Here is a 16,502-nt window from a genome sequence, read left to right on the forward strand (position 1 = left end):
AAAGAAAGATGCTTACTCATTGTAGCTGGTTATACAAAGGAAACAGAGTATGCTTGTTAAGGAAAATGTACAACATTAGCTATAGGAGAGGGATAAGGGATGCGTCCATGCTAGTATAGTCAGTTTCACTAAATCAAAGGGAATTAACTATGTGTCAGGTTAGATAAAGAGGAGGACATACCAGATGCTGAAATCCTCTCTTTTGTTAGCCATTAAAACTCTTGGTATCAATGAAAGGAGAAGACACTGATGGAAATCAGCTGCTACAGATGGTCATACACAGCAAAATGGCCAGTATGGAACAAAATGGAGTCAGTTATTTTCTCCAAAAAGTTTGGTTTTGGGCACTTTAAGGATATAATCTTATACATGAACATATAATTCTTTCTTTTAATTCAATTTTATTTCATATTCTATTTCAAATTATCTCCCTTTCTTCCTCCCCCTTACCCACTGAGAAGACAAGAAAAATAAAACCCATTACAAACATGCAAAAAAAATTTTTACACATTAGTCATGTTCACCCAGACAGAAAGGGAAGGAAGGAAGGAAGGAAGGAAGGAAGGAAGGAAGGAAGGAAGGAAGGAAGGAAGGAAGCAAGGAAGGAAGGAAGGAAGGAAGGAAGGAAGGAAGGAAGGAAGGAAGGAGGGAGGGAGGGAGGGAGGAAGGGAGGAAGGGAGAGAGGGAGGGAGGGACGAATGGAGGGAGGAAGGAAGGAAGGAAGGGAGGGAGGGAGGGAGGGACGAATGGAGGGAGGAAGGAAGGAAGGAAGGGAGGGAGGGAGGGAGGAAGGGAGGAAGGAAGGGAGGGAGGAAGGAGGAAGGAAGGAAGGAAGGAAGGAAGGAAGGAAGGAAGGAAGGAAGGAAGGAAGGAAGGAAGGAAGGAAGGAAGGAAGGAAGGAAGGAAGGAAGGAAGGAAGGAAGGAAGGAAGGAAGGAAGGGAGGGAGGGAGGGAGGGAGGGAGGAAGGGAGGAAGGGAGGAAGGAAGGAAGGAAGGAAGGAAGGGAGGAAAAGAAAGAAATCTTACAAAGTTGATCAGTGTGGCAATGCTTTATTCCAACCTTGTATATCAGAGGATTCACACTGGAGAAAAGCCCTATATATAATGAATTAATTTACTCAAAATACTTCCCTTGTAGTACAAAAGTGTTCACACTAAATAAAAATCTTATAAATGAACAGTGTTGACTTTTAGAACTACTTTCACCCTTTTTTATATATCAGAGAATTCACAGTGAAGAAATGCACTGTAAATGTAATGTGGAAAGACCTTCAATCAGACCTCAGCCCTTATTTATTATGAAAGAATCCTATACTAGGGAGATGTATCAAGAATGTCATCAATGTTGAAAGGCTCTCCAAAATCTTTGTGTGTGTGTTCTTTCTTTTTTAATTTTTTTAGTCAATTTAGAACATTATTCCTTGGTTACAAGAATCATATTATTTCCCTCCCTCCCCTCCCCCACCTTCCCTTAGCTGATACGCAATTTCACTGGGTATTACATGTATCCTTGAGCAGAAGCTATTTCCATGTTGTTGATGTTTGCCCTGGGATGTTCATTTAGAGTCTACATACCCAATCATATCACCCTCGACCCATGTATTCAAGCAGTTGTTTTCCTTCAGTGTTTTTATTCCCACAGTTTGTCCTCTGCTTTGGATTGTGTTCTTTCTCATAGATCCCTCTGGGTTGTTCAGGCTCACTGCATTGCCACTAATAGAGAAGTCCATTACATTCGATTGTGCCACAGTGATTCAGTCTCTCTGTATAATGTTCTCCTGGTTCTGCTCCTCTCACTCTGCATCAGTTCCTGGAGGTTGTTCCAGTTCACATGGAATTCCTCCAGTTTATTATTCCTTTGAACACAATAGTATTCCATCACCAACATATACCACAATTTGTTCAGCCATTCCCCAGTCAAAGGGCATCCCCTCATTTTCCAATTTTTTGCCACCACAGAGTGCAGCTATGAATAGTCTTGTACATGTATTTTTCCTTATTATCTCTTTGGGGTACAAACCCAGCAGTGCTATGGCTGGATCAAAGGGCAGACAGTCTTTTAGCACCCTTTGGGCATAGGTCCAATTGCCCTCCAGAATGGTTGAATCAATTCACAACTCCACTAGCAATGAATTAGTGTCCCCACTTTGCCACATCCCTTCCAGCATTCATTACTTCTCTTTGCTGTCATATTAGCCAATCTGCTAGTTGTGAGGTGTTTTGATTTGCATCTCTCTGATTATAAGAGATTTAGAACACTTTTTCATGTGCTTATTAATAGTTTTGATTTCTTTGATTGAAAATTGCCTATTCATGTCCCTTGCCCATTTATCAATTAGAGAATGGCTTGATTTTTTGTACAATTGATTTAGCTCTTTATAAATTTGAGTAATTAGACCTTTGTCAGAGGTTTTTGTTATTAAGATTATTTCCCAATTTGTTACTTCCCTTCTAATTTTGGTTGCGTTGGTTTTGTTTGTACAAAAACTTTTTAATTTGCTGTAATCAAAATTATTGATTTTACATTTTGTGATTTTTTTCTAACTCTTGCTTGGTTTTAAAATCTTTCCTTTCCCAAAGATCTGACATGTATACTATTCTGTGTTCACCTAATTTACTTATAGTTTCCTTCTTTATATTCAGGTCATTCACCCATTCTGAGTTTATCTTGGTGTAGGGTATGAGATGTTGATCCAAACCTAATCTCTCCCATACTGTCTTCCATTTTTCCCAGCAGTTTTTATCAAATAATGGATTTTGGTCCCAAAAGCTGGGATCATTGGGCTTATCATAGACTGTCTTGCTGAGCTCTCTTACCCCAGGTCTATTCCACTGATCTTCCTTTCTGTCTCTTAGCCAGTACCATATTGTTTTGATGACCACTGCTTTGTAGTATGGTTTGAGATCTGGTACTGCAAGTCCTCCTTCCTTTGCATTTTTTTCATTATTTCCCTGGATATCCTGGATCTTTTGTTCCTCCAAATGAACTTTGTTATGGTTTTTTCTAATTCAGTAAAAAAGTTTTTTGATAGTTCAATGTGTATGACACTAAATAAGTAAATAAGTTTCAGTAGGATGGTCATTTTTATTATGTTAGCTCATCCTACCCACGAGCAGTTAATGTTTTTCCAATTGTTTAGATCTAGTTTTAATTGTGTGGAAAGTGTTTTGTAGTTGTATTCATATAGTTCCTGTGTTTGTCTTGTCAGATAGATTCCTAAGTATTTTATATTGTCTAGGGTGATTTTAAATGGAATTTCTCTTTCTAATTCTTGCTGCTGAGATGTGTTACACATATATAGAGGTACTAATGACTTATGTGGGTTTATTTTGTATTCTACAACTTTGCTAAAGTTGTTGATTATTTCCACTAGTTTTTTAGTTGATTCCCTAGGATTCTTTAAGTGGACCATTATATCATCCACAAAGAGTGATAGTTTTGTCTCCTCATTGCCTATTTTAATACCTTCAATTGCTTTTTCTTCTCTAATTGCTACAGCTAGTGTTTCTAGTACAATGTTAAATAATAGAGGTGATAATGGCCATCCTTGTTTCACTCCTGATCTAATTGGGAATGCATCTAGTTTATCTCCATTGCAGATGATATTTGCTGATGGTTTTAGATATATACTGTTTATTATTTTTAGGAATGACCCTTCTATTCCTATACTTTCTAGTGTTTTCAATAGGAATGAGTGTTGTATTTTGTCAAAGGCTTTTTCTGTATCTATTGAGATAATCATGTGATTATCCTAATATTGAACCATCCTTGCATTCCTGGTATGAATCCTACCTGATCATAGTGGATAACCCTTGTGAGGAGTTGTTGGAGTCTTTTTGCTAGTATTCTATTTAAGATTTTTGCATCTATATTCATTACGGAGATTGGTCTATAGTTTTCTTTCTCTGTTTTTGACCTGCCTGGTTTTGGAATTAGTACCATGTTTGTGTCATAAAAGGAGTTTGGTAGAACTCCCTCTTTGCTTATTATGTCAAAAAGTTTGTATAGTATTGGAGTTAGCTGTTCTTTGAATGTTTGATAGAATTCACTTGTGAATCCATCAGGTCCTGGGAATTTTTTCTTAGGGAGTTCTTTGATAACTTGTTCAATTTCTTTTTCTGATATGGGATTATTTAAGAATTCTATTTCTTCTTCTGTTAATTTAAGCAATTTATATGTTTGGAAATACTTATCCATATCACCTAGATTGCCATATTTGTTGCCATATAATTAGGCAAAATAGTTTTTAATGATTGCCTTAATTTCCTCTTCATTGGAGGTGAGATCCCCCTTTTCATCTATGATACTGTTAATTTGGTCTTCTTCTTTCCTCCAAAATATTTAAACTTGCTGTTTATCACACAATTCATGCTGGAGAGTAGCCCTGCATATGTAATGTATATGGGAATGACTTCATCTATAATATCTTGTGGTAGAAGAGAAAAGTCAGATTGAGGACAGAGGCATGATGGTGAAGTGGAAGAAGTATAGTGAATTTATCCTCCAAAATCCTCTAAACAGATCCAGAAAGTGAAGGAGATTGCATTTGAATGGAGAAATTCAAGAAAAAGTCACAGTGATTTTTCCTGTCCAGGTCAGCATGGGGAGACAGAGGGGTCTACAGTAACTGAGGATGGGATTTGGCCAGGAATGTGCCTCATAGAGTACTCCAGCACAGGCAGAGACTGTGTACCTGCACTAGAAGGGGTCCCAGATCCATCAGAGATGTAAACCTGGGTAGGGTACAGGAACAGGTGCCACCTGGCAGCTCTGTTATTCATTACCCAAGCACTCACAGATCCAAGATAAGGTGAGAGCATGGCTTGAGCCTTTCTGTAGCTATTTGGAGTACAGCCCTAGGCTATGTACTAAAAAGAGTGAAGCAACTTTGAAAGACTTCAGAACTCTAAAGAATGCAGTGAACAACCACAATTCCAAAGGACAAGTGATCAGACATGCTACCCACCTTCTGACAGAGGAATAGTAATAAATTCATTTTGGGAAGTGACCAATGAGGGAATTTATTTTGCTTGACCATGCATTTTTGTTTCATCTTTGTTTTTATTTTTCCCTCAATAGAAGGCAATAAACACTTACTCATTGAAGAAAAAAAAAAGATTTAAGTTTCAGTAAGTAGGAAAGTCTATAAAGTAGGAAAGTATATAAAGATGCCTATGGAATTTAAAGACATAGAAAAGGTTAGAAAAAAATCAAGTCAATATAGGAGAAGGTAGCCAAGTCATTGTAAAGGCTAATAATAGAAGGAAAGAATTTGTTATTAAGGAAACAGAAATTCTAAAATTGAGAAGCAAATGGGTGTACAGGATTAGCTTCAGACGTTGGGGGGATTTGATTGAGGAGAGTTAGGATGAGAGGACATGAGGGGGAAGGGTTAATTTTTCTCCTAAATGGTTGCTGATTAATTGTTAGAATGATAAGGAGAGAAAACTAAGAAGCCACAAGAATAATGATGAGTAGCAGATCAGGAGGGAAGAAATTAGGAATCATTACTAAAGAATGTTGCAGAGAGGTGAGCTCGACATGTTTCATCTGGATGGTAGATGGTTGTGACAAGACTACAGTGTCTTCAGAGAAGACTAGTATGTGTGGTGAGAGGAATTGCTGAACTCCTTTCAGTTCTATTTGTCTCCTTTGGTGTTCACTTGCCACTAATTCTCTCCTGTAGCTCTAAGAAGCTGTAGCATGCACTATAGCCACTCCCCAGTAAACCATCTCTGCAGTCAGGATAAACCAGATTGCAGGTAACCAACAAGCCTCCAACCTATTGGTGAACTGAGGTGAGGGGGCAGTGTCTACCCCAAGCATGTGGCATTTTCCCCCAGCAGAAGGGACAGATGAGAACAACATGTAAATTAGCTGGAGAAAGAAATGGCAAACCACTTTTAATCTCTTCACCAAGAAGATGAAGTCATAAGGAGCGAGACACAACTGAATCGAGAGAACAACAACAACAAAATACAAAAACTAATTGATGTCAAACATGAAATGAAGTCATACTCCAGCTTGGTTATAGCAAACTGGGGTGATGATCATAGGCCCCTAGCAATTGGTTTGGGGAAGAGAGAGGAGATGGTCATAGGAATTTGAGCCAATGGTTTGGAGGAGAAATACCCCACCCCAGGTTGCACAGGACAACTGAGAACTAGAATTCACATGTTATAAGGACTTTGAGCTTTTTTCTCAGTTGTTAACAGTTCAAATTCTTATGAGAACTATTTTTAAACCCTTACCTACAGTCTTACAATAAATACTGTGTATTGGTTCTGTTATAAGTAAGAGAGGGTATAGCTTGAGAGGAGGGTCTGCAGAGGACAGATTCAGAGGATGGAGGCAGGAGACAAACAGGGAAAGAATTCTGGAATGTTGAAAAGAAGGCTGAGCTGAAAAACTGAGAAGCAGTTAGAGTCTCTCTGAGGGTTTGTTGACAAGCTACCTGGTGGATTACCTTTACCTGTCTGTTGCTATTAAGAAGAAAATCCTTAATGTCTTTTCTTCATAGGCTCTTTATTGATTATACTTTATATTCTGTTCTAGTCAACAAAGAATGCACTTAGTATTTCTACTTTTCCACATCTGTTTATAAGTTCTTTAGGCCCTAAGGCTTGGTCAGTTTCTATAAAGGTGCCATGATAAACTGAGAAATAAGGATACTCTATTCCCAGGACATGACTCTGAAGAAAGAACTCTAAGACAAAGGAGATCTCCCTCCTCCCACTAAGAGAAAGGGGAAAGAGAAAGCTCAGTCATGAGAGAAACTCTCCAAGAATGAAGACAAAGCTCAAATGAGAGATCAGGAAAATGAATTGTGGTGATGCGGAAGGTCTATAAAAAGGCTCACAACAGATAACCTCAAATCTTTTCAAATGACCTTGGAGGATCTGTGGACAGTACCCTGCTCAAAATTTGTAAATGAAAACTTCTTAAAGTAAATGCCTGAAAATCCCTAATTTCACTCACTCACCTACACAAGAGTTCGTTAGGTCTTCATTTTCCAGCAGCCGTGGTGCTTCAACTTGGTCCAAGTTTGAGATCCAGTCCACTTTAGGAACTGAACGCCCTAATGATGGTAAGTAGCAAAGGGACATAGAGGATCTCAGGATTCATTTCTCTTTGGGGGAAGGGGATATGTTAGCAAGGATCAGCGACAGTTCCCAGGAAACCACAGGATTAGTATATATGATGTTTCTTGGAGCTACAGAAGGGAAAGAGGAATAGTCATGGAGTCAATTTGGAATTACAAAATTAGTTCTTTGCCCACCTTCCTCTGGGAAGGAAAGGAAACTTCTATAACTGCTGGCATTCTCAGTGAAATTTAAGCAAAATATCAAGGAAGAAGAAGACTAGATTTGTTCTAGGAAGCTTCTAAAAGAATGACTTGCCACAGCTGGATTGCAAATTGAGGCTTGATGTCAGAATGAATGCAATAAGAATGAAACACATTCCACAGGGGAAGAGATTGCAGCAAGAGCTAGGGGGTTCCCTGCACCAGACATCCACAAGAAGTTCATTGACTAGTGTCCAGAGATTCTCAAGGAAATTATTGTCCAAGTGAACTTCATCCCATAGAATCTCTGAGATCACATGTCAGTTTGAGATTCTATAATTCTGATTCCATATTTGACTTAAAACTCTCTAGAACGAAGAGGAGACTACCCAAGAAGCAACAAATGAAACTCCCACTTTCATATTAGACAAGGCAAGAACCTTTAATAGACCAACAGGGAGCAATGGGCCCCTGTCTGTTCAACAGGAAGGGACTAGCAACCTTTCATTTCTTTTTTTTTTTAAATATATTTTATTTGATCATTTCCAAGCACTATTCGTTAAAGACATAGATCATTTTCTTTTCCTCCCCCCCACCCCCCATAGCCGACGCGTAAGTCCACTGGGCATTAGATGTTTTCTTGATTTGAACCCATTGCTTTGTTGATAATATTTGCATTAGAGTGTTCATTTAGAGTCTCTCCTCTGTCATGTCCCCTCAACCTCTGTATTCAGGCAGTTGCTTTTTCTCGGTGTTTCCACTCCCATAGTTTATCCTTTGCTTATGAATGGTGTTTTTTCTCCTGGGTCCCTGCAGATTGTTCAGGGACATTACACCGCCACTAATGGAGAAGTCCATTACGTTCGATTATACCACAGTGTATTAGTCTCTGTGTACAATGTTCTCCTGGTTCTGCTCCTCTCGCTCTGCATCACTTCCTGGAGGTTGTTCCAGTCTCCATGGAACTTCTCCACTTTATTATTCCTTTTAGCACAATTGTATTTCATCACCAACATATACCACAGTTTGTTCAGCCATTCCCCAATTGATGGGCATCCCCTCGTTTTCCAGTTTTGGGCCACCACAAAGAGTGCAGCTATGAATATTTTTGTACAAGTCTTTGTGTCCATTATCTCTTTGGGGTACAGACCCAGCAGTGCTATGACTGGGTCAAAGGGTAGATATTCTTTTGTTGCCCTTTGGGCATAGTTCCAAATTGCCCTCCAGAATGGCAACCTTTCATTTCTAATCATGCATAAATGTTTGATGCACCAGAAGAAGTAGCTGCAAAGAGCAAAGGCAGTCCCTTTCAATAGAAGGTTCCAAATGGTTGGGAGCTTGTGGCATCAGAGGGTTAATAATTCTTACCCAGGGAGAGCAGGTTCTGAGAGATCTCCAGCATGACATCCTTGTGCAGCTTCTGTTGAGAGGGGTTCAGAGAGCACCACTCCTCCTAGCTAAAGAACACAGCAACTTCCTTGAATGACACACATTTCTGAAACACCAAAGGATTGGAGGGTTAGACTTTGTCAATCACCCATTCACAGAGGAGGAAACTGAAACCCCAAGAAGGCAGGTGACTTTGATTTGGCCAAAGGACCCAGAGCCAAGCCAAGAAACCATCATTGGTAAGAATGGATCAAAGGGTGAGAAAAGCACCATTGTGCTAGTGGATGGAAGATAGTCTAGAATTGTCTTATTGTCAAGTAATTGTGCTTGTAGAGTAAGAGAGAAACTGATGTTTATTTGGGGGGGGGGTTGACTATAGATGAGCATCTATAGAGAAGACAAGAAGGAAGGTGATGTAAAACAACTTCTCTATCAAGTCTGTTCCAAGTATTACATTTTAAAAATCCTCTTCAAGAGAATTCCATGAATAGTTGGTGAGGATCTGGCAAGAAGAGAGTAGTCTAAAAAGAAGGTTCCTGGACATTATTGAAGAGATGGATAAATAAAAAAGCCACAAAAACAGATTTGATTCATCTACAAGATAAATTTTTAAGTGTTTTATAATTTTTTAATAATTTAAAAACATTTTTTAAATTTTTTATTTTTAAAATATATTTTATAATAAAACATTTTAATAAATTTTATTGATGGCTTTTGTCTTATATCAAGTAGATTTCCCACATACATGCCGTCTCCCACAGAGCTATCCTTCATACAAAAACTTTTTAACTAAAAAGATTTTTTTTAAAAAACCCTCACCTTCTATCTTGGAATCAATACTAGGTATTGGCTCCAAGACAGAAGAGTGGTCAGGACTAGGCAATGGGGGTCAAGTGACTTGCCCAGGGTCACACAGCTGAGAAGTGTCTGAGATCAGATTTGAACCTAGGACCTCCCATCTCTAGGCTTGGCTCTCAATCCACTGAGCTACCCAGCTGCCCCCTAACTAAAAAGATTTTTTTAAACCCTTACCTTCCATCTTGGAGTCAATACTGTGTATTGGCTCCAAGGCAGAAGAGTGGTAAGGGCTAGGCAATGGGGGTCAAGTGACTTGCCCAGGGTCACACAGCTGGGAAGTGTCTGAGGCCAGATTTGAACCTAGGACCTCCCATCTCTAGGGCTAGCTCTCAATCCACTGAGCTACCCAGCTGCCCCCAACTAAAAAGATTTTTGATCATTTACTAGTCATTAATAATATTGCTGTAGTCATTATGAATAGTATATACTGAAAACTGCTTACTTCACTTTATATCAGTTTATAAAAGTCTTATATTCTCTGAATTTCTCAAATTCACTGTTTCCTGTGACGCAGTAATATTCCATTATATTTACATACCACGATTTCCTTAATCATTCCCACATCAATGAGCATCTATTCTATTTGCACTCATTTGTTACTATTAAAATGTTGGCTTTAAACATTTTGGTGTAGATGAGACCTTTCTTTTTGACAGTGACCTCTTTGTGGAATGTCCCTGGCAGTGAAATCTCTTGGTCAAAAGGGAGAGGCATTTTAGCCATTTGGCTTACATAATTCAAATAGCTGTACAGAAGGTTGTTCTAAGTCACAGCTGTACCAAAAGTGAATAAGCGAACCTGTCTTTCTACAGTCAGTCTAATACAGACTAGTCCTCTCATCTCATCCTTGTCAATTCTGTAAGTGTGAGTTGAAACTTTAGGGTTGTTTTGCTTTACATTTCTTTGCATACTTGGAATGTTCTTTCTTGGAGTTGTTCATTGTTTGCAATTCTTTTAGAAACACTTTTTTCACATCCTTTAAGCAATGAAACACTGAGGTATGTCTTTTGCGTTACTCTGTTGTTGTGAGTTGTCTAATAACTAAGATCTTGAAATCCAAAGCTTTATCTGAGAAATTTCCTACAAAAATTTCCCCAGATGACTGCTTCCTTTCTTATCCTAGACACCTTAGTTGTGTTTGTGCAAAAGCGTTTTCATTTCATGCAATTAAAACAATCCATTTCATCCTTTTTTCCATTTTATTTGCTTGTTGCATTAAAATGCCCAAGTATCTCCCTCCCCCTTCCCTCCCACCTACACTAGAGAAGGCATCATTTGGTAAAAAGATATGTGCATATGGAAAACTATGTCTTGCTTATTTCTGTTTATCAGTTCTTTCTCTGGAAGTACACATATATAATATTTCATCTTTGGTTATTGTTTCTCTCCCTAATTCATCTTCTGGGAGCAACTAGATGGTTCAGCAGGTAGAGAGATGGCCCTGAAGTTAGGAGGTCCTAGGTTCAAAGCTGGCCATAGGCACTTCCTAGCAAGTCTCTTAACCACCATTGCCTAGACCTTACCACTTGTCTTTCTTGGAACAAATACATTGTTGTATTAATTCTAAGTTAGAAAGCAAGAGGTTGTTTTTTTGTTTTTAATTCATCTCCTGCCCAGAGCTGTGAAAAGTATATGATTTGAGGCTCTTCTCAGTGTTTTGTTCAATGATCCTTAATATTCAGTTCTTATATCCATTTAAAATTTATTGTGGAATCTGCTATCATCTCTTGATCTGACACACATCGATACAAGTAATGCTCATGTGCAATCGACTACAAAATGTTCCTTAAAGAAATAAAGTCATTTAAATGGCTGGAGGGATAATTAGGGCTAATAAATGGACCAAGACACTATAAGGAATTATCAGAGTTAAATATTTAATGCTGTATCAGCCAATCTACTAACGACACACTTTACAGAGTTACATAAAATGATAAATTTCATTGGAAGAAACAAAAGACCTAAAATATCAGGGGAAATAGTTGGGAGAAACCAGAAATGGAGGGGCAATAACACCCCTTATTTCAAACTATACAACAGAATAGCAATCATCAAAACATTTGGTACTATTACAAAAAATAGAAATAGCCTGTTCAATGTTGAGATGAGACAGCAGAGATTCAAACATCTGTGTTTCTATCCAGGACGCCATTATCTTTTCAGTGTCTTAGGTTCAAAATCTCAGCATTGATGGGGATACCTCACTCTCTCTCATTAATATCCAATCAAATATCAAAGTATCCATTGCACCTGATTCCTTTCTTCAGCTCCAGTGGGATCAAGTTTAACATGGATGAATGTAAACTCTTATATTCAGGGAATAAGACATTTGCAAACAGAAGATAGGAGAGGCATGGCTGGACCATAGCTCATCTGAAAGCAATCAGGGGAGACTGCAAGCCCAAAATGAGTCAAGAGCATAGTATTAGCATCCAAAAAGCTAATGCCATCTTCACTATGAGAGAGGCACAGGATATAAAACCACACTCCTATGATCCTGTTCATTCTGGTTGGACCTCCTCTGAACTTTTGTTCTGGGGTCTGTACTCTATATTTAAAGAAATGCCATTGGAAGATGCAGAGCATCTCCAAGAAGATGACCAAGATGGCGATGGATCATGAGGTTGGGCCATTGAGAATTAGAGTTGGGAGAAAGTTTGAAGCTTTGTCTTGAGAAAAGAAGATTTCTGTGAGATATAGATGCTAGCTGTCCTTGGGTATCTGACAGGCTGTCACAGAGAGGAGAGTTCTCTGCTTGGCAGGGATATGGAACAAGGAGCAATAGGGAAAGTTGGAAAGAGGCAAAATGAGACTTCATTGAAAGAAAGTCTTCCTACTTCATAGAGCTGTCCAAAAGTGTAATAGGCTGCCTATCTTTAAGGAACAGAGGGGTGTGTGGAAGAGTGGATTCTAGAATCAGGCATGCTAAGATTCCTGCCAATACCACCAACATAAAATCTGGTCTGCAAATGAAACAAGCAAATGAATGGTGCAATGGATAGAGCGCCAGACCTGGAGTCAAAAAGATTCATCTTCCCAAGTTCAATGAGTTCAGACACTTCCTAGCTGTGTGACCCTGGATAAGTCATGGAACCCTGTTTGCTTCCGTTTCCTCCTCTGTAAAATGAGCTGGAGAAGGAAATAGCAAACTACTCCAGTATCTTTGCCAAGAAAACCCCAAGTGGGGTAACAAAAAATTAGACAACTGAAAAATGGTTGAACTGAACCCAATGAGAAACAATGACTTCTTCCCCCACAGAACTGCACAGAAAGTCATCCAGAAGCCAGTGGGTAACAGGAAAGAAAGCCCCCATCGAACAACAACTGAACAACAAAATAAAATACACAGGATAGCATTGTAGAAGGGATTCAGAAAGACCTGGGAAGACTTGTGTGAACTGAGGCAGGCTGAAGTGAGGAGAACATTTATACACTGACTAGGATACTGTAAAGGAAAACAGCTGGGAAACACTTCAGAACGCTGGTCAAGGCTTTCCTGCATAAAATTAATTTATTATTGTTTGCCACAAGAGGGAGTATTTGGGGGGGGGGCGCGATGGGGGAGGATGAGCCAAAGACTGAGGTGGGTAAAAATAGAGATGAAATAACCACTGAAACAATGAAAATATTTGGTGTTATTATTATACTTAAACTGTAATTATTCGATTGTGTGTATATTTAAATGAGTATATATACGCATATATTCAAAATAGGCACTGACATATACAATCTCCTGTTGTTCTCTGTCTCTGGATTACTGGTGTTTGTCAATGTCTGTCATGTCTGGAGCCTGACTGCTCTTACCTGGGATGGAGTCTTCTGGATCCCAGGAGCCATTCCCTCCGGCTCCAAGCTTCTGCCTTGGACCAAAGCCTGGACTCTCTACAGGCTGAGCTGGAGAGGAAGAAAGCTGACCTTTCCTCAAGAACCTACAATGAAGAAAGGACCAAGGAGGATGAGAGCCATCAGGGGAGAGACCCCAATCAAAGCAGGTTCGGAAGCATAGTCTGAACAGAAAGAAAATATGGCTTCCTTTCCTGCTCCATCTTTCCCTCCTTTGGAAAACCAAGATGCAGGAGGAGACTAGGTGTCATACATGGCCCAAGAGCAGCCAGACTGTCTGTCACTGACACCTTTGGAATCAGACTCTAACTCCACTGCCTCTTCCCTTCCAGGCTCCCCCCATTTCCATCTCACTCCACAAAAGGGTCTAAAAGAGGGGGTTTTCAGTCTTTTTTGCATCACAGACCCCTTTTGCAATCCTGGGTCACCTGTGGACCCCCTCCCCAGAACACTGTTCTTAAATGCAAAAATTAACAACACCTTTTTGAATATAGCTATCCCAAAATATTTTCTAAAGTCAAGTTCGTGGACCCCCTGTCAGCAACCTCTTGTCTAGAAACCTGAGTGACTGATGAATCTGAGGCAGGGGGGAGGAAAAGACTAAGGATGGAGAAGACCCTGGGATATGGAGGTCGAGGACTGGCCAGAGAAAGGCTGGGTCTTAGAGAGACAGTCTCTCCTGGGAATAAGGGGATTGGAGGGAGGATGGAGAGCTAGGAGAGAGGGTCCAAGGTGAGGGGAAGGCTGGCAGAGAAATCAGGGATCCTGGTAAGGAAATGAGGGCTCTAAAAGAAGTTGAATGAAGCAGGAGTCCTGGGTTAGGGAAGCATAGGCATGGTCTGTGATGTGCCATTGGGGTGGGTAAGACACCATGGGTACTGGAACAGTGCTATGACGTTAGATGGGGCAAGGACATCTAGAGACCAGTAGGGGATGGGGTGGGGAGCATACCTGGGTTTCAATTGATGGGGGAAGGAGGAGGGGGCACAGGACACCTGCTGCAGAGATAGAGCTGGGGCCAGGGAGGAAAGAGAACTGGGTCCCTCTCATGGGGAGTGAGTGGGCAAAGCTCCCAGCTCCTAGGTACATGGAGAGGGATAGGATGAAGGCAGGATGTCCAGATCCCGACAGAGGACGGGGAGACACTCCCCGGGAAATCAGACAGGAGAAAGAGGAGATGAGAGCCAGCAGAAGCAGACAGGACCTGAGGCTAGAGCTGAGGGCTGGAAACCAGCCAGGATCTAGGAGTCTTGCCGGGGCCTCAGTCCTGGGTCAACAGGGAATTGGCTCCCACTCCCAGCCACAAAGGATTCCTGTCACAGGCAGCCAGGGCTGTACTTGCAAAGGTGGGGCCTCAGTCTTCGGTCATATTGTGGGGGAGCTGTGCGGGATCCTTCCTGGTCTCAAAGCCCTCCTCTGCCCCACACCGCCACATTCCTGAGGTCTTTGGAGTGGAGCTTTCCTCCCATCCTTTCCTCTCAACACTGCACTGGAGGCTTCTAGGTCTACACCTGCTGCCAGGTGTAGACACCTCCCCCTGTTGTCCCTTATGTCCCTGTTCTGTGTTAAAACTTATAGAATTCAGTGGACATGGAAATCGGTCTGGTCACCCCTGGATCTCCCAAGCCACAAACCTCAACCCCAAGGGCTCTACCTCCATCCTGGCTGTCCACCATCCCTAGGGCTAGTTATCTCTTTGAGCTACCTCTTCCCCATAATTCTGCCACCTCCTTCCTTCTCCCTGCTCTGGAACTCAGACCTTCCTGCCTTTGATGAGAACCTGCTGATCTTCCATATTTCTCCCTGCTCCACTCCTGAAACTCTTCTGCACCAGGCTCTCCAGTCTTCCCATTCCTCCTTGTACTCTTGGCCATTGCCACCACTCAAGCAGGGAGCCCTGCCTTCCCTGCACAGCCAGGACTCTATAGTTTTGCCCATCCCACACTCTCCTCCACCTAAGAATTCTTTGACCCCTTTTTCCTATCTTCATTTCTGATTTATAAGTCCTGAACCCTAAGAGGGCTTTCCCTCCTGCACAGACACCTTGTTATTCTTCCTTGAGGAACACTGTCTCTAGAAGACTCCTCAGTCCTATGGAAGGTATTACAGAATATATTACAAACCTCATTTCTTCTAAACTCAGACAGCAGCTACCCTCTATTCACTCTAAGAGGGCCTGAATGAATTTTTAAAAGCACTTTTTAAGCACTCAAGAAAACACATGAACAAGCAAAAATAATCCCTGGCCTCTCTGAGCTTTCATCCAACTAGAGAAAATATGTAGGAAGGAGTCCTTGTCAAGGAGGGGTGTCTGATTGGGAAATCACAGGGATGGGCACTGGAATCCAATGGCAATTCACTGAAACATATCTTCCAAGAATAACACTTTGGATGTGCTTATAGCTCCTAGAACTAGAGGTGGGATGGGAGAGGGCTCAGTATAGCATCAAGATGGTCAGAGAGTACCATCTGGTGGTCTGGTCTTGGCTGGTTATGGAGAACTTTGCCCAGTGACTGTAGAAGGGGATAACAGTTGAAGAGGAACTAGCCAGGGTACTAGTCACTACTGTTGTCATAACATCCCAGTTCTGAGTACACAGCCATTTTAATAAGTTTCCCATAGCCACAGAGCTGTCAGGATTGAACCTAGTTAGAGAATATCTAACCATGCTCAAGTTTCTCCAAAATATTTCCATCATAGGTCTTCATGATTCCCCCCAAGAGTTTCCCCAGACTTCTCCATGGGTAATGCATCCATCAAAGGCATCCTGTGCATATTCTAGTTCCCTGAGAGTAGCAAAGGCAGCTAGAGGTATGAAGTAATTGTGCCTAGTTTTGGTCCCTAGCATTAGCTGCCATGCAATGACATTGGAGTTAAGAAATTGAGCAATATTTGTCCTTTCCTATTCTTCATAGAAGTCACATAATGGGGGGCAGCTGGGAAGCTCAGTGGATTGAGAACTAGGCCTAGAGACAGGAGGTCCTGGGCTTCAAATCCGGCCTCAGCCACTTCCCAGCTGTGTGACCCTGGGCAAGTCACTTGACCCCCATTGCCTAGCCCTTACCACTCTTCTGCCTTGGAGCCAATACACAGTATTGACTCCAAGACAGAAGGTAAGTGTTTAA

The sequence above is a fragment of the Monodelphis domestica genome, chromosome 4 (genome assembly GCF_027887165.1).
Source record: "Monodelphis domestica isolate mMonDom1 chromosome 4, mMonDom1.pri, whole genome shotgun sequence".
In the NCBI taxonomy this organism is placed as follows: Eukaryota; Metazoa; Chordata; class Mammalia; order Didelphimorphia; family Didelphidae; genus Monodelphis; species Monodelphis domestica.